This window comes from Cibotium barometz, chromosome 10 (assembly GCF_041138505.1).
Source record: "Cibotium barometz isolate CiBa-2024 chromosome 10, ASM4113850v1, whole genome shotgun sequence".
Classification (NCBI taxonomy): domain Eukaryota; kingdom Viridiplantae; phylum Streptophyta; class Polypodiopsida; order Cyatheales; family Cibotiaceae; genus Cibotium; species Cibotium barometz.
In genome coordinates, this window is record NC_141055.1 from 7,681,131 (window position 1) to 7,702,976 (window position 21,846).

General features: G+C 38.5%; 1 pseudogene across 1 annotated transcript; it reads left to right on the plus strand.

Moving 5' to 3' along the window:
- The first annotated feature begins 313 nt into the window (after positions 1 to 313).
- On the plus strand, positions 314 to 3,891 carry LOC147634501 (cysteine-rich receptor-like protein kinase 6; annotated as a pseudogene). The gene is made up of 7 exons (XR_015266757.1): positions 314 to 1,146; positions 1,381 to 1,497; positions 1,570 to 1,709; positions 1,868 to 2,078; positions 2,506 to 2,741; positions 2,923 to 3,052; positions 3,321 to 3,891. The product of XR_015266757.1 is annotated as a cysteine-rich receptor-like protein kinase 6 (transcript).
- The last annotated feature ends 17,955 nt before the right edge of the window (positions 3,892 to 21,846 follow it).

Sequence of the window (21,846 nt, forward strand, 5' to 3'; positions counted from 1 at the left end):
ATAGATCTTGTAGGAGTCCACCACTATCACTACACAAGATGAACTTAGGTTGCCGTAAATCGAAGCACCCTTCGCAGCTTGGAACTCAGGACTAACCTTATACCTACTAGATTCATCTCATCGTGAAGTAGGTAAAGTAGTAGCTAAACCGATTGTCTATTATCTAGCATAGAAAAATGCCAAGCCTCACGTATCGTGAGGTCAAAAAGTAAAGGGCAACTTGCATGCACGGTCAAAAACGCGTGAGCAACGTGTAGCAGCAATCAGCTCTACTTTTAAGCCTCTCGTTCCACGTTTATAAACCCTGCCAGAAGATTATACTTCTACAGAATGACTCCATGACTTCACTCATCTTCTCCTCCTCCTCCTCCTTCATCATCAACCTCCTCTTCTTCTTCTTGCCACCAACAATTTTAGCAGTAGACTATCTCGGTGTTGCCTATTATGACTGCCTGCACAATGCCACGTCCAACAACAACAGCCTCAGCACCACATACCAGCACAACTTGGGGTCGGTTCTGCGCAACCTCACAAGCCTCTCTTCCTCTGGGACCAAGTACACCATCGCCTCCACCGGTTCCGGCATCGACAGAGCCTATGCCATCTTTCAGTGCCGCGGAGACCAATCATTGCACGGCTGTTTCGATTGCGTTTCCAATGCTACCAGCACATTGCAGACCCTTTGCCCTTCCTCTATCGGAGCTCGCATCCAGTTAGATGGTTGCTTCCTCCGCTATGACAACCAGTCTTTCTTCACGCCTGATTTCAGTTTTGCGAAAGGATATTGCTATGCTAATACCAGCGATCCCGTCGCCTTGGCAGCCATTGAGTCGTTGATGGAAAATGTTACCAGGCTAGCTCCCGAAAACGGTGGCTATGCAGCCGAGAGCGCGGAGGGTGAGTATGCCCTCGCTCAATGCCTGGGATATCTTAACGAATCAGAGTGCTCTCAGTGCCTCTCACAGTATCAATGGAGGATACTTTGTGGTTCTACCCTTGGCGAACAATTGCATTTAACCAGTTGCTACTATCGTCACGAGCCTTACAGCTTCTTCACGGCAGCTCCTGCACCTTCCGCTGCGCCCACGCCAACTCCGGCACCACCTGCCGCTGATTCACCGGCCTCAGCCACACACAAAACAGAAGGTGGTATTTCGTACTGTCAATTTGCAGATCAAAGAAACTTTAATGAATCCCCTAATATAATCCCGTCATCGTTATGGGGGTAGCATCTGGATTCAACACTTGAATTAAACCCACAGGCTTTACCTCACCGATCATGATGAATGCTTTTACAACTTCTTAACATTGTCTTATATAATTAGTTTTAATCGAGAGCCGAGGTTTAATTAATCCACAGCCGGTTTCAACTAATTCCAGGGTGGAAAATCGCAATCGTCATCGTCGGCGTTGTTGCAGGGGGAGCTATCTTTGCCACAATTATAGCTCTAGTATATCTCATGCTTGTGCGGCGGCACAAGGCAAAAACAAGAAAAGGTGCTTTTTTTTCTTTTCTTTTTTCAACATATATAACAGCTGTGTGCTCATGCCCGTATATCGTTGGGCCAGATGCGCCTAATTGCAGTGCTCAACCATTAATCTTCCAACCAAAGGCCTACGTATTTTCATTGCATGAATTGGAGGTAGCAACTAGGAACTTCCATCCTGACAACAAACTTGGAGAGGGTGGATTCGGTCCTGTCTACAAGGTATTATTATAACAAGCTATCTATCCATAATTAGTCTCGCGCGGAAAATTAACGATAAAATTCCTTGCCAGCTCTAATTACAAGCAGCGTCAACTGATTCGACTGCTCCTCCTCTTCCTAATGATCCTACTTTGTTGTGCACATGATGCTTAACGCAGGGAACGTTACCAAATGGACAGCATGTTGCAGTTAAAAAGCTATCTTTACGAAGCCAGCAAGGGAGGCGTGAGTTCATGAATGAAGTCAGCCTCATAACCAGTGTACAACACAAAAACCTAATAAAGCTGTTGGGAAGTTGTGTCGAAGGTCCAGAAAGAATTCTAGTGTACGAATATCTACCCAACAAAAGCGTGGACGCACTGTTATTCGGTAATAAGCATGCATTAAGACCCTATTTATACACTGATTAAGAAAAAAGTAATTGATTAAGATGGTAATCAGGCTGAGATGATCGGGGGCAACTAGAGGGACACCCAATAGAGAGAGTGTCAAAAACATCTTAATGCACAATTATATTTTTTTTCTTGATGTGGGCTAGCTATTAATGTCGCACTGTTATTATAAGCATGCATTAAGACCCTAGTTATACACTGATTAAGAAAAAAGTAATTGATTAAGATGGTAATCAGGCTGAGATGATCAGGGGCAACTAGAGGGACACCCAATAGAGAGAGTGTCAAAAACATCTTAATGCACAATTATATATTTTTTCTTGATGTGGACTAGCTATTAATGTACTCCTAATTATCCACTGATTAGACATAGCAAAGCTTGTGATTTCCTATCTTGTGTTCAGGAGATTTGAGGGATGGTAGAACGCTAGACTGGCCTACTCGGTATGGCATAATTTTGGGTATGGCTCGAGGTTTAGCATACCTGCATGAAGAATCTCAGGTCCGCATTATCCACAGACATCAAACCCAGCAATATTCTCTTGGACGATCACCTCAACCCAATTATTGCAGATTTTGGCCTTGCTAGACTCGTCTCAGACGAGGAGTCACATATCAACACAAGAGTTGCTGGAACCCTGTAAGTCTTTTGAGGAATTTAAGCAAAATTAATCTTAGAACAATATTACAAGGTCGCTAGGGAGGACAAGGATATATTCAGAGACAGTACTGTTTCTTCTGTAATAGCTACTGCTTTAGCCATGGATCGATGTAGTGTCAAGGTCTTATTAACTGCATATTTTCCATGTGTGGTGAACTAGAGGATACCTCGCCCCAGAGTATGTTATCCATGGAGAGCTCACTGAAAAAGTTGATGTCTTCAGCTTCGGCGTAGTCACCCTTGAGGTCTTAAGTGGAAGGCGAAATTCAAGTGAAAGGCTTCTTGAATTGGTAATGTGATCAGTGCATCTAACACATAGATAGAGCTATGCTAAATAAGCAGATAATATATTGACTCTTTATGTAAAGAGAGACATTCATAGCTTCTTATTACACCTCGTTGGTGTGGGAATCACTGTCAATATTGGGAAGGAGAATAACATGATGTGTTTAGTTTCAATACTAAAAGAGACTAACTTATGTGCACGCATCATCATATTGCACATGTATGTATGAGGAGTTTTACTGAAGCAACCTAGTTTTGTGCATGTTGGTGCAGATGTGGAGATTGTATCAGCAACAACGACAATTGGAGCTAGTAGACCCAAAGCTAGGATCAACTGCCGCCTTTACTGGAGAAGTCATACGTGTAGTTCATGTTGCATTGTTGTGTACTCAAGAGATCGCAGAGCTAAGGCCAACCATGTCCACAGTAACCTTGATGCTTTCTGGGAAGTCTGATATATTGGAAATACCCACCAAGCCAGCATTTGTTGTATTAAGTGACCTCAGAGCACCTTTGGATTCTAGTGATTCCTCTAGCAATCCAGTCAGCCATATTTCTCATAACGCACAGTCCATGAGTGTCGTGGAACCTAGGTAATCCTTCACATACACTCTGCGTCAAGTAATTAAGCTCAACATTGTCCTCAATTCTTGTGTGACAATTGTAAATTAATGAGTCTTTGATCGCCTCAATCTCCACTTCTCACATGGAAGGAAAGGAAACAGTACTACAGTTTCAGTGCTTATAAGCCCATATGAATGAGAACAACTCATTGATATGATATGATATGATATGATTTTCAGCAGCATCAGGACTTCGGACTAATAGTTTTTCTTTTCAAGCTCTTCAAAACTAGTCAAACACAATTAAAGGGATTTGCTAAGCCCATATGAATGAGAACAAGTCATTGATATGATATGATATGATATGATTTTCCGCAGCATCAGGACTTTGGACTAATAGTTTTTCTTTTCAAGCTCTTCAAAACTAGTCAAACACAATTAAAGGGACTAATAGTTTTTCTTTTCAAGCTCTTCAAAACTAGTCAAACACAATTAAAGGGATTTGCTTGCATGTGTGTTGCTAAGGCCCAGTGAAGTCACCAAATTTTTTCATCTTGTGGAACAAAAGTGTCCTCCCCCAACATTCACACTAACTTAGTAGAATATTGTTAATTTTTTTAGCAAAATCACTATGCTGAAAGATGAGGTGTGATGTAAAAAGGTTCAAAATTCAATCACTCATTTACCAAGCATAGATAAAACCACAGCCTACTTATTATTATAAAAGTTCAAATGTTCTTACAAATGAACAAATCCTAAGAACCCTTAGAAGAGCAAAAGAAATGTAAGCTTTTTCATTGGAACATATGTAAGAAGAGTTCAAGCATAAGCATGCTTGAGCTTCAATATATGAGATCAAAGTTTAAGATTAATCAAAAGTAGTAGAGATGCAAAGTGAAGGAGGATCATTCACCTCCGAGGTCTCTTTTAAGTTAATCTTTCATGTGGGTCTTGGGCCTCTTTTGAGCCTTCATATCACATTACAAATGGTTTAACCATTCACTATAATAACAATTAAAAAAGGCCTTGTTCAGATATTTTTCATATGAAATACCAAATAAAGAATAAGAAAACACAAAGACTAAGCCATGAACTTCCAATATTGAATGTCCTTATGTGGAATTGTTGTACTTTGCGAGAAAGAGTTTATGGGCGGAGAGGAACACCCAAATTCAAGCACACAACAAGTGGACCTAAACCTATTGTATATTGATTTATAAGAAAAGGTTACAAGTGAATATTTTCCAAGTTCAAAATTATACTCAAGTAGATCTCCCTAATCTAAGTCTAAATGTTGCTATTAAGAACAAGTACAAACCCAACATTATTTTAAATCATCAACTTCTATCCGCTCCACATGACTTGTAGATGAGTGCTTTTTATTGTGAGCTCCGAAATGCATGAGATCAGATCCCAAAAAATGAGATAATTAGCGAAGAATCCTAATGTTTTATAAGTTAGGGTAGGAGGGAGAAAGTCCATAAGCTCTACAACCAACATATAACCACACATGGGTACACATAGGATTGTCCATAAAAGACTAGTGGGCAATCCACTCCTAGGTGCCCAAAAAATGTTTTATAAGTTAGGGTAGGAGGGAGAAGGTCCACAAGCTCAACCAAAATATAACAACACATGGGTTCACATAGGGTTGTCCATAAAAGAGTAGCAGTCAATCCACTCTAGGTGCCTTAAAAATGTTATCCTGACACCTCAAAATCCCCTTAAAATTCACCGCCGCAACATGTAGCCTTTCTTCATTTTGCCCATAGGATCATTATAATAAAGATAGAAAGTGTAAGACTAATACTTCAAAATAATGATTTTATTTTATCACACAATAAGTATAGCCTTCATGAAACAATTAATGCCAAAATATTCAAAAATGTGCTTACCAGTATGATGGGGTTTTTTAGAATATTCCTCGTGCTAGAATATGCTAGCCTCTTGATGAGATTGATTTCAAAATGTAAAAGGTAAATCTTGATTATTCGACCTACCTTATCTAAAGGATGCAAACATTTATTTTTATATATTTTGATTTCAAAATGTAGAAGGTAAATCTTGATTATGCTCACTACAACAAAAAGGTAAATGTAGAAGGTAAATCTTGATTATGCTCACTACAACAAAAAGAGGGGTTAGTAACGGTTATAGTGTGGCTTTTATAAAAGGATTTCAAAATGTAGAAGGTAAATCTTGATTATGCTCACTACAACAAAAAGAGGGGTTAGTAACGGTTATAGTGTGGCTTTTATGAAAGGATTTGGAAAAGTGTCAGGGTGTAAGCGTCGCTATTTTTTTGACGCTATAATCGCCGCTATATCCCACGTTATAACCATCGCTATATCCCACGCTATTTTTGCTACTCAGTAGCACTGTCAAATAAATTTAGCATTGCTATTTTCGTCACCCAGTGGCACTGTTAAAAACATCGGCGTCGCTACTTCCACCAGTCACAACAGCGCTAATAAAAAAGTCAATGCCACTATTTTTGCCGCTCAGCAACATTGATAAAAAAAATGTGAACATCGCTATTTCTGCCGCTCAGTGGCATTGTAAAGTATAGGTTTGCCAAGACTGCACTTTATGTTTATAGCACTATGAGTGCCAACAGGGTCAGAGAGATGAAGAGGCACGCAGGGCCATAGAGATGGTTAGGACCGAGCACCTACCTCCCGTGCGCACAGGTGGGATAGACGAGCGGTAGTGGTAGTATCGCCACTCGAGTCAATTAGGAGCCTCAAGGAAAGTAGCTATAAGGTTCCGAGATAAGGAGGTGTAAGTATTGTCCTCAAGCTCTGGATCATATAATAGTAATTGAACCCAGAGTAGCTAGGTTAGCACTTATTATTTTTTATCTAGATGTATCTTCTAAGTGACTAAACCCAAAGTATCTAGGTTAGCACTTATACCTTGTCCTTTGTTGTTCATGATATATTCAAATGTATCTTGGTTCCTTACGCTTTGTACTTTGATCATGATACGTTGAAATAGTTCTTTGTACTTATGTGCATGCTTTGGTTTAATAAATTGATGCATTTGTAGTTTATTTCTAAAAGTTTTCAATTAAGCCCTTCTCTTTCCTCCTCTCACCACCCAAACATCATCCGATATCCATGAAACTTTGTAGGAATGGTTGATGAGCATAGCTCTACATGTCTACAAAGTTTGGTTGCCATCGGATGACATTTGGTTGGTCAAGTGGGGCCTACTGTCCAAAACTCAAGTCTCTTAGTGCTCAAGAGGGTAGGAAAAATCCCACTCTTCCACATTCCATCATACCAATGTTGTCCGATAGCAATGAAACTTTGCACGCATGGGAGGTGGACTTAGCTCCACATGTCTGCAAAGTTTTGTTGCCATCAGATGACATTTGGTTGGTCAAGTGGGTCCCAGTGTGTCCAAAATTCAAGTCTCTTAGTGCTCAAGAGGCTAGGAAAATTCTCGCTCTTCCACATGCCATCATACCCAACGTTATCTAATGGCAATGAAAATTTATAGGCATGGGGGTGGGCTTAGTCCCACTTGCCTACAAAGTTTCATCACCATTGGGTGACATTTGGTTAGTCAAGTGGGACCCAATTCCCAAATTGAAGTCTCTTAGTGCTCAAGAGGCTAGGAAAAATCATGCTCTTCCACATGCCATCATACCCAAACATCGTCTGATGGTGATGAAACTTTGCAGCCACCATAGGGGGTGGCCTAGCCCCCCATTCTTGCAAAGTTTCATCACCATCCACAAGCAATGTTTGGTTGGTCAAGTGGGACCTAGTGCCCAAAATTAAAGTCTGAAACTTTGCACACATGGAGGGCTAGTCCACCCCCATTCTTGCAAAGTTCCATCACCATCATGAAACATTTGGTTGGTTAACTAGGGTCCAATGCCCAAATTTAAAGTCTCTTAGTTCTCGAGAGGCTAGGAAAAATCCAACCCACCCCCATGCCCAAACTTTGCAGCCATGGGGGGTGGCCTAGCCCCCCATACATGAAAAATCCCACAAAATGATGTTTGGTTGGTCAAGTCGGAGATAGTGCCCAAAATTGAAGTCTCTTAGTGCTCGAGATGCTAGGAAAAATCCCACTCTTCCACATTCCATCATACCCAAATGTCATCCGATGGTGATGAAACTTTACAAACATGGGGGGCTAGCCCACCCCCATGCTTGTAAAGTTCCACATGCCATCATACCCAAATGTCATCCGATGGTTGATGAAACTTTACAAACATGAGGCCCGGCTAGCCCACCCCCATGCTTGCAAAGTTTCATCACCATTGGGAAACATTTGGTTGGTTAAGTAGGTCCTAATGTCCAAATTTAAAGTCTCTTAGTGCTTGAGAGGCTAGAAAAAATCTCGCTCTTCTACATGCCATCAAACCCAAATGTCATCCGATGAAAATGAAACTTTACAGGCATGGGGGGTGAGCCTAGACCCACATGCTTTGCAAAGTTTCATCACCATTCGGTGAAATTTGGTTGGTCAAGTGGGGCCTAGTGCTCAAATTTGAAGTCTCTTAATACTCGGGAGGCTAGGAAAAATCCCGCTCTTCCACATGCCATCACACCTAAGCGTCATCTGATGTTGATGAAACTTTGTGAGCATGTGGGATGGGCCTATCCCCGATGTGCTTGCAAAATTTCATCACTATCGGTTGACATTTTATTGGTTAAGTGAGGCCCAATGCCCAAATTTGAAGTCTCTTAGTGCTTAGGCGGCTAGGAAAAATCCCACTATTCCACATGCCATCATACCCAAACGTCGTCCGACAGCGATGAAACTTTGTAGGCATGTGATGAGGCTTGGCCCACTCCCCATGTTTGCAAAGTTTTATTACCATCGGTCTGGGTATGATGACATGTAGAAGAACAAGGTTTTTCCTAGCCTCTCGAGCACTAAGAGACTTTAAATTTGGGTACTAGGCCCCATTTGACTAACCAAACATCATCCAATGGTGATGAAACTTTACAGATATGTGGGGCTAGGCCCACCCCCCATGCTTGCAAAGTTTCATCACCATCAAATGACATTTGGGTATGACTGCATGTGAAAGAGCATGATTTTTCCTAGCCTCTCGAGCACTAAGAGACTTTAATTTTAGGCATTGGGCCCCACTTGACCAACCAAATGTCTCTCAATGATGGTGATGAAACTTTGTAGGCATATGGGGCTAGGCCCACCCCCATGCCTGCAAATTTTTATTGCCATCGGACACGTTATTTTGGCATGTTATTTTTCCTAGCCTCTCGAGCACTAGGAGACTTCAATTTTGGGCACTGGGCTCCACTTGACCAACCAAGTGTCATCCAATGGTGATGAAACCTTGCATGCATGTGGGGCTAGGCCCACCCCCCATGCTTGCAAAGTTTCATCACCATCGGATGACATTTGGGTATGATGTCCTAGCCTCTTGATGATGAGCACTAAGTTTCATCACTATCGATCGATGTTTGGTTGGTCAATTGGGACCAAGTGCGCAAATTTGTGTAGAAGAGATATTTTTTAATTAATTAACTAAAAATTTTCAAATGGAATAACTATTTTACCTTACATTGAAACTTTGAAGTGTAGAGATTTTTAGAGCAATAGATTATAAATACATTGAAACTTTGAAGTAAATAACAATTAGAAAGAGATGTGCACCAGGTTGGAGCTATGATTATAAGAACATAAATAATCATGTAGAATAGTCCAAATGGACATACAATACAATGCTAAAATCGAGACTGAAAGAAATGCTAACATCATTAAATAGGATTTGAAAAAAAAAGTACAATGATGTAGAGCTACTCATCATCAGCACACTCTCTAGCTCTCAAATGCTCTAAAATACTGTCATGGTCATCCTATGCAAGGCTCTGCAAGACAAAAACGTGGTCTAGATCCATGTTTCCTACTATATATCCGACCGATTGACCACGATAACTAGACAAGAGTACTAAAATTTCTCTAACTCCCACTACTAAAATGCCTCTAGCTGAGCCATGGTTCTAGGAAGGACTACTCCTTCCCCTATAGAGTTGATGCTTCTCGTTCCCCTAAGCGAGACTGGTTAGGGTCCATATAGGGTGTAGATGCCTTCAATGTTTAATCTTTCTTGTGGACAGTCTCCCACTTGTTGGTTAGTTTGATGAGTCTTTGACTCCCACTCCTCAGTTGGACCGTATGTGATGATATTTCTAATGACATCTACAAAATTCCTTTTAGTAGTCACGTAGGGGAGGTAGGCACTCCAACTTCTTGGTCCGTATGCATCTTTAAAGAAATACATTCCCAAGAATAGGCCTCGCTCAAGCTAATGTCCTCGCTACCGCTCAAATGCTCGGTTTCTAGGGTCACTTTGGCTCTTGTGGGGAACCAAGGATTATAAAGTGTGCAAATATTCCTCTTGATAGGGTTCTCTTGATCCAGCATCGTTCAAGGCACTCTCCTCAAGCATGGGATGGAGTCCAAAAATCATGCATTTAAGAGCACCCCTCCTAACGACACAAGTCCAACAATGATCCTGGATATTATGGATTCATTTGAATTTTTTGTTTTTTATTTTTTTAAGTTTTTGTCTCTGTTGGACTTGTGAACGTGCGTTCACAAGCTCTGTACATGTGTTTGAGTTGGTACATACGTGGCTAAGTGAGTTGGGAGCATGCGTGAGGTCAGGTCTTAGTTAGAGCTATGAACATGCATTCACAATGTCATGGGGAACGAAGAATGTGCATGTATGTGGAGCTATGAATGTGCATTCCAAGTCAGGAATAATTCCATGTTCTTACTTGGCCACGTACGTACAAATTTAATTCCGTGTTCTTACTCGGCCACTTGTAGTAATGGAAATCAAGGGCAGGTGATAATTATGATCATTCATGTGAAGAATATATTTCGACCCCTTCCATAATGAGAATATGTAAAGAATATTGGCCTAGAAACCCAAATTTTTATCTCTAGTTACTCCTTAATGGTGCATTTTTTTTTATAACATGCTTTAGCTTTTCCTAACCTACCTAGTGATATGCAAAATGTATCCTAATGGTGTTTATACAAAGATTAATGGTGAGATTAAGTCATATGATGAACAAAAACTCAAAAAAATACAAATGCAAGAAGGAATCAACCAAAATCAAAGAAATTTTAATTAGAAACTTACTTGTAGCCATGAAACTTGAGTGCAAATGGTTTCTCCATGCAACTTGAGTGTGCAAATGGTTGCTCCATTCTCCATTACAAAGTAAGCAAAATAAACCACAAAACATCAATAACAAGGGTTAAAATCGGTGGTTTTACACTCTAACCGTGCTATGTTAATGCTCCAAATGCAAAGCATAGCAAGAAAGTCCTAATCGAAGTCACTTCCTGGTATAGCGGTGCCAAAGATGTTCATGGGAGAGAACACTCAAGCCGCCTTACAAGATAGAGAGAAGGACAAGAAAATACAAGGGTCATACTGGTGTGCACTTTAAACCACTCTTGGTAAAGTAACTCTCTCTTGTGGTGGAGAGCTAGGGTCCTCAACCTTGCCTACTTTGTTGCCACCACAAAGGCATTTTAAAAGTAGTGAGCGAGCAAGGAAAGAGAGAGATATCACCTTAGAAGGTCCATAAAATCTTAGAGCGAAATTAACAGCTACAAATTTTTCAACACTCTTAAGTCTAGGCTTCTCAATTCTCAAAAGTACATAACCTCCAATTTCAAAAGATTTAGCTTTACATTTACGATTTGCTTTCTTAACATATTGTTTTTGAGCATGAGCAATAAAATGTTTTATATCATTCAAAATTCTACTAAAATCAATAGTGAATTGATCCAGCAGCTTTGATTTTATGGGAAAGTCTAGTTGCCTGGATAGGCAAAGGTTTGTCATACACAATTTCAAAAGGTGCTTGGCCAGTAGCCAAATGAGGAGTATTATTGTAAGCAAATTCTAAAACTTATCCCATGAATTAGGTTGTTGGGCAACATAGGCTCTGAGTAGATCCAATATAGTACTATTAGTAACCTCAGCTTTTCCATTCATTTTCGGATGGAAAGCTGTGGAAAAATCTATCCTAGTGCCTAAGATAAAAGAAGGATCCAAAAGTTATTGTTATTGTAGAATGTTGAGTCTCTATCAATAACAGTGGCTTTTGGTGTGGTAATCCATGATGTACAAAGATCCGCTTGATAAACATAATCGCAGCTTGCTGAGAAGTCAATGTTTTCTTGCAAGGTGAGAAAATATGATGTTTACTTAAACGATTAACTATAGTCCAAATCATATCATTATGACTCAATCTAGTAAGCAAACCTGTAATCAAGTCCATAGATATTTTCAACTTCATTTTAAAAGCACAAAATCAAAATAATATGAAGAGATCAAGGAGAGAAAAAAGGGCTTACCTCTAAAAGATTAGGGATAGACAGTAGTGATATACAACCTGCCAAAAAACCCCCAAAAAAAATTTATAACACAATAAAAACTTACAAAAATAAGAAATCCTAAAAGCAAGAAAGATGGAAACATAGGAGAGTGGAGAGATGCAACAAAGAGAGAGAGAGAGAGAGAGAGAGAGAGAGAGAGAGAGAGAGAGAGAGAGAGGAAAACCAAAAGATCACCGAGGGGAAGGGGGTTGAAAAAACCTGCAAAAAAAACCCCCCCCCCAAAAAAAGAGAGATTGGAACATTTAATTTGGCAAAAATTAGGAAGGAAGCAAGATGCTAGAGTAGGAGAGTGTAGGGATGTAGAAGAGAGAGAGAGAGAGAGAGAGAGAGAGAGAGAGAGAGGACATGCAAATTAGGAAGGAAGCAAAATAAGCTCACCGGGGGGGAAGGGGGTTGAAAAAGCCTACAAAAAAAACCCCCAAAAAAATAGAGATTAGAACATTTAAATTAGGAGAAGGAAGCAAGATGTTAGAGTAGTAGAGTGTAGGGATGTAGGAGGCAGAGAGTGTAAGATCCCTGACTCCACAGCCCAACGAATTCTGGGGTGCTAGCAGCGGAAGTAGCACTTCTTGTGCGAGGCAGGGTCCCACACTCGGGAACTCACCCACAGATATCCGGACAAGACACTAATCCATCGGTTTTTCCAAAACCAAACCCAGAAAACTTCTTTTTCCCGAAAAGAATGGGCAATTCCACCAGGATAACTTTTCCCTAATGTAGTCAAAAGCCTTAACTAACTGAACTAATCTAACCGAACTCGTAAGTTCCATAGTCAAATCAAGGGACAGATTGCACTTGGATCATAGAGACTAACGCTTTTTTCCTCATCAAGAGGCACAGCCGTTGATTCTTTTTCCATAGAACAATTTTTGTCCGGGATTTACTTCATCTATCGAACTAAACAGAAATTGAGTCTCGATTTACGGATCCATCAGTCCAGCCTAACCCCGAACTAAACAGAAATTGAGTCTCGATTTACGGATCCATCAGTCCAGCCTAACCCCATCCAGAGTCCCATGGGTTAGCCAACCACCCCACCACTATAGTGATGGGATCCAATTAGGAATTTGGTTAGGTTTTGTCTCGAGTACCAGGGAAAAGAGTTCCTAGGCCCCCTAGCCGGATGTTAATACAAATATAAAACTAGTCACACCACTTACACACCCAATATGAAATTGCCTTTTTCTCAGCATCAGCTATCTTTAAAACAATCTTTTAATGAAACCATTGTGTCAATGATCACAATCCTCAAAATCTCTGGTTGAATCCTTATTTCCAATCATTCCTTCATCGGTGTACTTATGGCATCATTGGCAACTAGAATGCTCACCACCTATTCACACAGGGGTCTTTTCGATAGTTCCTAGCTCATAGTAACCGGCAATATATTCACATATAAAAATCAAGATGGAATCCTCGTTGAAGATCAGCAAGATCAACCAACAGATCCATATAAGAGAGCTATGGACTCATCAGTTGAGGACCAGCAAGGTCAATCAACCAGATCCATACTCGGTTTCAGAAAACAACTCTTACTCCTTGTTCTAGTATCTTCCACGACGCACGTGTGGGTATCTTTGACGACCCAGAGCCCGAGCACCGTATGGTCAACACCCTTTAGGATCCTTTGGTCACCTAGCACTTCACTCATAGGCCGCTTCCTTGGTCCCGCATCCACCGTACCGGAAGCTCACCATTTAAATCGAACCGAGGGTGGTCAAGACCTCGACCGACCTTGCTACACGAGACGTCCTCCGTTGACTCTCCGTCAGCTGTTGCAACTTTATCAGGGAGGTCTACACGACCACATTCTCAAGACAGTCAAAATGCTTCCCCAACATTCTTGACATAAAACAGTCATTTACAAACAGTTCACAAATACAGTTTCTAAAATGAGCTCACATCTTTCCAGATTGTTCCACATCAATCCATATTACTTAACCCAAATCCAAATCATATGTGTAGACCAGATACATCGTTTTCCATCCCATCACATTAGATTCATTCACATAACATCCATTCCTATCTTTCTTAATTTACATTACATCTCATCACATCCATTTCTCATTACATCTCATTCGTTCACATCATATATTATTCATTCACATTCTGATTCACATGACATCTCATCTCATCCATTCGCTCATATCGACTTCATATCCATTCACATACATATTCGCATTCATTATTCCACATACACATCCACATTCGTACATCCACATTCACATCTACATCCATACATCCATTTTCACATCCACATCCACATCCACATCCACATCCATACATCCATACATCCACATCCAAATCCACATCCACATTCATACATCCACATCCATATCTACATCCATACATCCATTTTCACATCCACATTCGTACATCCACATCCACATTCATGCATCCATACATCCACATCCACATCCACATTCATACATCCAAATCCACATCCACATCCATATCTACATCCATACATACATTTTCACATACACATTCACATTCATACATCCACATCCACATCCACATCCATACATCCACATCCACATCCACATCCATATCTACATCCATACATCCATTTTCACATCCACATCCACATTCATACATCCATACATCCACATCCACATTCATATTCATACATCCACATCCACATCCACATCCATATCCACATCCATACATCCATTTTCACATCCACATTCATACATCCACATCCACATCCATACATCCATTTTCACATGCACATTCATACATCCACATCCACATCCATACATCCATTTTCACATCCACATTCATACATCCACATCCACATCCATACATCCATTTTCACATCCACATCCACATTCATAAATCCACATCCACATCCACATTCACATCTACATCCATACATCCATTTTTACATCCACATTCGTACATCCACATCCACATCCATATCTACATCCATACATCCATTTTCATGTCCACATTCGTACATCCATATCCACATTCATACATCCATACATCCACATCCACATCCACATTCATACATCGACATCGACATCCACATCCATATCTACATCCATACATCCATTTTCACATACACATTCACATTCATACATCCCCATCCACATCCACATCCATACATCCACAGCCACATCCACATCTACATCCATACATCCATATCCACATTCACATTCATACATCCACATCCACATCCATTTATAGAATGTAAGAGAATTCTAATTTTTTGATATAAAGATTCTTTACGCATCTAATTAGGTATAAAGACAACTCTAGCAGGAATAACACTTTTATAAAAATTCTTTTATGCATCTATTTATGCATAAATTCAATTTTAAGGATAATAACACTTTCGAATTAAAAATAAACCTTTTATTCATTTTACTATGCATAATTTCCATTTTAATGAGAATAACACTTTCAAAATAAAAATAAATCTGTTATGCATCTATCTATGTATAAATTCAATTTCAATGAAAATAATACTTTCGAAATAAAAATAAATCTTTGATGCATCTATCTATCCATAAATTCAATTTCAATGAAAATAATACTTTCGAAATAAAAATAAATCTTTTATGCATCTTTCTATGCATAAAATCAAAATTGATAAGATTAACTCTTTTGGATTAAAAGTGAAATTCTTTATGCATCTATTTATGCATAAAATCAAAATTGATAAAAATAACTCTTTTGAATTAAAAATAAAATTCTTTATGCATCTTTCTATGCATAAAATCAAAATTGATGAGAATAACACTTTTGGATTAAAATAAATTCTTTATGCATCTTTCCATGCATAAATCTAATTTAGTAGGAATTACACTTTTAGAATAAAAGAATTTCTCTTATGCGTCTAATTTATGCATAAAATCCATTTATGATAAAAATCACGCTTTTAATATAAAAAATATTTTATGCATACAAATCATTTATGATGAAAATCACTCTTTAATATAAAAGAATTTCTTTTATGCATCTAATTTATGCATAAATTCCATTTATGATAAAAATCACACTTTTAATATAAAAAAATCTTTTATGCATATGTTTATGCATACAAATCATTTATGATGAAAATAACACTTTTATAATCAAAATAACAATTTCAATATGCTTCCTTCTATGCATAGAATTTAATTCTAAAGAAAGTAACACTTTTAAACAAATATTTTTAGTATGCATTTTTCTATACCTAGGATGAATAATAACACTTTAAGAATACATATACGATGGGAATTACTCTTTTTGAATAAAAAAGTAAAACTTATTTTACACAATTTTAGAAAAATTTCACCATAACCATCTTTGTATGGCTGACCATTTTTCAATTTTTAACTCTATGTCAATATTAGGTAATTTGGGAAAAATCTCACATTTTGGGAATCAATTACTCCATATAGTTTTGGACATATCTTAAACATACGAACTCCAAATTTGTCGGAGATCATAGATTTAGCTTCTAGTCTTCAAGATCTTTCCGATACTATGTCACATGAGGGGGTTTTGACAAACTTTTGGACAAGTTCACCATGCTCCCATTTTTCAAATGGGAATGGGATTTTTCCCAAATTATCTAATATGGTGTTCTCTCTAAAATTAATTAGAATTTCACCAAGAGTATTTAAATCATTCTAATGTAAATATTTTTTACTTATTTAAGAGAAACATTATGAAAAACTTGATTTTGTCCATTAATCATTCATCTAGGATAAATAATGGTTGGATTTTCTAAAGAGGAGAGGGGAATGCCTTTTTTCCATGAGGCATAACATCATATTCATTTTAAAGAAGACAAAAATCATAAAAACCATAAAAATTAAGCATACATGGGAATTTATGTATTTCCTTACTTCCATTCATGAATTAACTTCAATAGCATTAAAAAGCCATTCCAATTCAGCTTCTCAAGCTTGAGAGGGATTGAGAAGAGAGAAACATTGAGAAATTATGGAAAAAGATCAAAATTCACACTTTTCCTTACAAATTGCTTGATTCTTTGATCACGGTAGAGGCCCCCAACCAATCAACTGGTTTGGTATGCTCATGGAGCCACCAATGGAGATTAAAGAAGGAGGGAAGCTCCAATTTGGAGAGAATTTTAGAGAATAGTAAAAATTATCATTATTTCAGCATAATTCTGGCATAGTATAATTCTCCTATTTGTTTACGAAGGGCTTAGGTTCTATTTATAGGAGAGGGAGGCTCTAACCAAGACCAAATAATTTCTAGAGTTTTTGAGATTCAATTTGGTTGAATTTGGACCAGATTTGGACCTATTTTGGTTCCTTTTTTATTCGGTTTGGTTCCTTTTTTGTTCGGTTTGATCCAAGAGAGAGGGAGATAAAAATATCACATTATTTTTTAGTTTAAAACTCATTCAAGCATGTGAAGTAGGCGCCTCCTTAAAGGGACTCCCCTTCCTTACACATGTGTCAAAATAGAATCATTATATCCAAAATATCTCATTTTTTTTAGTAATACTCATAGTTTTTTTACTAATAACCCTTGTACATAGTCAACTCTTCGTCTTATGTGAGCATTTACTCATTTTTGAGGGGATTTTCTTTATTTCTTTCATTTATCTCCTCCACACATTTGGATGAATCTGATTGGTCCCTCAAAACCTTTATTTAAAATTTTCAAAAAATCTAGATCCCTAGGATAAGACCTTTTGAACAGATTATAATTTATTTCGAATGCACCTTCTGAAAATATATTTGAACTTCTGTTTCAGGGAAACTTATTTAAATATGAAGATATATTTTTCTATCCAGAAATATCCAAAATCTGAATAATCTCTCTAGAATATTTTCTCTCTCTAGGCCAAAACAGGTAGAAACAAGATCTTTGATATTTCTGAAGAGGGATTTGACTACAAGGGAAGATACTGGACATCCTGAGAGGCAGGGGAGGAATCTTACAGAGAGAGAGAGAGAGAGAGAGAGAGAGAGAGAGAGAGAGAGAGAGAGAGAGGACATGCAAATTAGGAAGAAGCAAGATTTATTTCCTAATCAAGGAAGAGGGGAAGCAAAAAATGAGCAAAACAGAGTCCACGTTTTGGCTCTGTTATTTTTCCAATGATGGAATATGCATCGGAGATCTCGTCATAGATTAACTCAGAAAAAGTGTCGAAGATCTCGTCTGTATATGTGTCCAAATATATGTCTAGAATATTACCGACGATGTTACGGACACTTTTTCCTACATATGTAAATATTATTCATAGCTTCTCCCATAATCTAACGATGTGTTATTTTCTTTTAGTTGTATCAAACATTTATAACACTGTGGTCACATGGAAAAAGATCAAAATTCACACTTTACCTTACAAATTACTTGATTCTTTGATCATGGTAAAGGCCTTCAACCAATCAATTGGTTTGGTATGCTGACGGAGCCACCAATGGAGATTGAAGAAGGAGGGAAGCTCCAATTTCTTCAATTTGGAGAGAATTTTAGAGAATAGTAAAAATTACCATTATTTCAGCATAATTCTGGCATAGTATAATTCTCCTATTTTTTTACAAAGGGCTCAGGTTCTATTTATAGGAGAGGGAGGCTCTAACCAAGACCAACTGATTTCTCGAATTTTCTAGATTCAGTTTGGTTGAATTTGGACCAGATTTGGACCTAGTTTGGTTCCTTTTTTATTCGGTTTGGTTCCTTTTTTATTTGGTTTGATCCAAGAGAGAGGAGAGATAAAAATATCACATTATTTTTGAGTTTAAAACTCATTCAAGCATGTGAAGTAGGCGCCTCCTTGAAGGGACTCCCCTTCCTTACACGTGTCAAAATGGAATCATTATACCCAAAATATCTCATTTTTTTAATAATACTCATAGTTTTTTACTACAGGGGAAGATACTAGACATCTTGAGAGGCTGGGGAGGAATCTTACATTCTACCCTACATTTAAAAATGCGAGATGTCCTCATCTCACAAAACTAGAGGAAACTAGAGGAGAATTCTTTTTCTTAAGATCCAACTGATTATGGGCTCCTTATATTTTGGTGAACCCAAACAGAATCCTGGGATAAAGATCCCTTATATAAAACTCATTATTAAAGAACAATTCACTCCGATCATAACATTCAATTCCTTATCACAATTAGACCGAAATTTCTATCTAAACAGTCCTTCATGGAAATTTCTATCTGAACAGTCCTTCATGGAAATTTTTCTATCTTAACAGTCCTTCATGGAAATTTTTCATTTATGCAGATTTTTAATTTGACCTCCTTTAACTTGATCCACTGGGTCAAGTGTTAACAGCAACAATCTGCCAGCACAATCCACCATAGTGATTTGCTAGAGTCATTAACGTCATTCTAACTACGAACATTATCACAGGGACTCGTCCCATTCATCCTCATTGAGGTTTTGGTTAGTTATTACAATTCAGCCAAAATTCAAAAATCTTCATTTTTCAATCAGAATCCAAATCAACTCATCATTTTCCAATCAGAATTTAAAATCATATCAACCACAATCGAATTCATCATCTGGATAGTATTAATGCTTATAATTTCAAGTCTTAGATTAATTCCTATATACTGCCATTAAAGAGCTGCAGTTATACCCTCGGTATATACGGGTAGTCACGGTCCTTGGAATTATAAGGTAAATACTATCATGTCTAGGCCTCAAGCAAGTCAAGGGTTCTATACAATTGCGGTACCTCCATCTGAAGACCCAATTACCAAATTACGAATTTCAGTTTGAACATCAAATCGTATGAATTTTATCACACAATTACAACCTTTTACTGCTTCTTGATAAATATTTGACATATTTGGCTTCTCGGTTGATCCTCATTAGCCAAATAGCTTTGATACCAACTGTAAGATCCCGCCCAATGAATTCTGGGGTGCTAGAAGCGGAAGTAGCACTTCTTGCGTGGGGCAGGGTCCCACACTCGGGGCCTCACCAACAGATATCTGGACAAGAGACTAATCCATCGGTTTTTCCAAAACTGAACCCGGAAAACTTCCTTTGCCCGGAAAGCACGAGCGATTCCACCAGGATAACTTTTCCCTAACGTAGTCAAAAGCCTTAACTAACTGAACTGATCTGACCGAACTCGTAAGTTCCATAGTCAGATCAAGGGACAGATTGCCCTTGGATCATAGAGACCAACGCTTTTTTCCTCATCGAGAGGCACAGCCGTTGATTCTTTTTCCATAGAACAATTTTTGTCCGGGATTTACTTCATCTATATAACTAAACAGAAATTGAGTCTCGATTTACGGATCCATCAATCCAGCCTACTAACCCCATCCAGTCCCATGGGTTAGCCAACCGCCCAACCACTCTAGTGACGGGATCTAATTAGGAATTTGGTTAGGTTTTGTCCCGGGTACTAGGAAAAAGAGTTCCCAAGCCTCCTAGCCGGATGTTCATGCAAATATAAAACTAGTCACACCACTTACACACCCAATATGAAATTGCCTTTTTCTCAGCATCCACTATCTTTAAAACAATCCTTTAATGAAACCATTGTGTCACTGATCACAATCCTCAAAATCTCTGGTAAAATCCTTATTTCCAATCATTCCTTCATCGGTGTACTTGTGGCATCATTGGCAACGCTCACCACCTGTTCACACAGGAGTCTTTTCGATAGTTCCTAGTTCATAGTAACCGGCAATATATTCACATATAAAAATCAAGATGGAATCCTCGTTGAAGATCAGCAAGATCAACCAACAGATCCATATAAGAGAGCTATGGACTCATCAGTTGACGACCAGCAAGGTCAATCAACCAGATCCATACTCGGTTTCAGAAAAGAACTTTTACTCCTTGTTCCAATATCATCCACGACGCACGTGTGGGTATCTTCGGCACCCCAGAGCCCGAGCACCGTATGGTCAACACCCTCTAGGATCCTTCGCAGGTCACCTAGCGCTTCACTCATAGGCCGCTTTCTTGGTCCCTCATCCACCGTACCGGAAGCTCACCATTTAAATCGAACCAAGGCTGTTCAAGACCTCGGCCGACCTTGCTACGCGAGACGTCCTCCGTTGACTCTCCGTCAGCTGTTGCAACTTTATCAGGTAGGTCTCCACGACCACATTGTCAAGACAGTCAAAATGTGTCCCCAGCATTCTTGACGTAAAACAGTCATTTACAAACAGTTCACAAATACATTTTTTTTAATGAACTCACATCTTTCCAGATTGTTCCACATCAATCCTTATTACTTAACCCAAATTCAAATCATATGTGTATCTATTCTTGACCAGATACATCATTTTCCATCCCATCACATTAGATTCATTCACTTCACATAACATCCATTCTTATCTTTCTTAATTTACATTACATCTCATCACATCCATATCTCATTACATCTCATTCATTCACATCATATATTATTCATTCACTTCACATAACATCCATTTCTATCTTTCTTAATTTACATTACATCTCATCACATCCATATCTCATTACATCTCATTCATTCACATCATATATTATTCATTCACATTCTGATTCACATAACATCTCATCTCATCCATTCGCTCATATCGACATCCATTTTCACATCCACATCCATACATCCATACATCCACATCCATATTCACATTCATACATCCACATCCACATCTACATCCATATCTATATCCATACATCCATTTTCACATCCACATTCGTACATCCACATCCACATCCACATTCATACATCCACATCCACATCCACAACATCAATATCTACATCCATACATCCATTTTCACATACACATTCACATTCACATTCATACATCTACATCCACATCCACATCCACATCCATACATCCACATTCATATATCCACATCCACATCCACATCCA